The sequence below is a fragment of the Octopus bimaculoides genome, chromosome 9 (genome assembly GCF_001194135.2).
Source record: "Octopus bimaculoides isolate UCB-OBI-ISO-001 chromosome 9, ASM119413v2, whole genome shotgun sequence".
Taxonomy (NCBI): domain Eukaryota; kingdom Metazoa; phylum Mollusca; class Cephalopoda; order Octopoda; family Octopodidae; genus Octopus; species Octopus bimaculoides.
The window spans coordinates 65,145,228-65,145,994 of NC_068989.1; the positions used below are offsets into that span (position 1 = coordinate 65,145,228).

At 31.6% G+C, this 767-nt stretch overlaps 1 protein-coding gene across 8 annotated transcripts in view; it reads right to left on the reverse strand.

The window, feature by feature from the left end:
• Nucleotides 1-767, reverse strand: part of LOC106879147 (potassium voltage-gated channel subfamily H member 7) — a 703,964-nt gene that overhangs the window by 502,172 nt on the left and 201,025 nt on the right. Inside the window, exon 1 of one of the 8 annotated variants that reach the window (XM_052970721.1) lies at nt 647-767. The exons of 6 other annotated variants lie outside the window; for them this stretch is intronic. The gene's annotated coding sequence lies outside the window, so the exon portion shown is untranslated. The remainder of the gene's footprint in view (nt 1-646) is intronic. One more of the 8 variants, XM_052970722.1, reaches the window with a different exon arrangement.

Genomic DNA, 767 nt, shown 5'->3' on the forward strand with positions numbered 1-767 from the left:
ATATATATATATGTACATATATATACAGACATAAGTGTTAACATGTAAATAAAAACAATACAGATCCAAATATGAGGTAACAGGTATGTATGCACACGTATACAGGCTGGCACACATATATACAAAAACATACACATGCGGATATGTGTAAGTATATACATATGTTCTTATGCGTAGTCAGGTACCGTATACAGACATACATATCTGTATACACCTGTAATTACACACATACAAAATTACAAATATACATTCAAATATACCTTCATATCTACAGTCATTCATTCATACATACATGTATACACACGTGCACATATGCGTAGATACATATATGCATACGTATGTGAGTACATTTCTATATGAAGACATGCGTTCGAAGAGGCTCTCATATATGCATTCCTACGTATGTACATACATATGTTCTCACATATATATACATATACTAATGGGCAGTCATGCATACAAACATATGCAATTTATACATACAGACATATTCATTTATACATACATACATACATACATACATGCACACTTCCGTACAGAACCTACTTTCGCATATAGACATATAAGGCCTTACGTTAATTCAGAAAAAAAACACACATACGTTAAAGCCGATTTTAAAAATGAAATAATAGAATTTGCCACCTACCACCTCCGTTTAAAATGGTATGTTCCTTTATAATCCGAATATTTATTTGTTTTTCAAGAAACCTGATGTTCACGCTTTTAGATCCTTGGTAATATCATTGTTGTTCTTATATGTGTGTGTG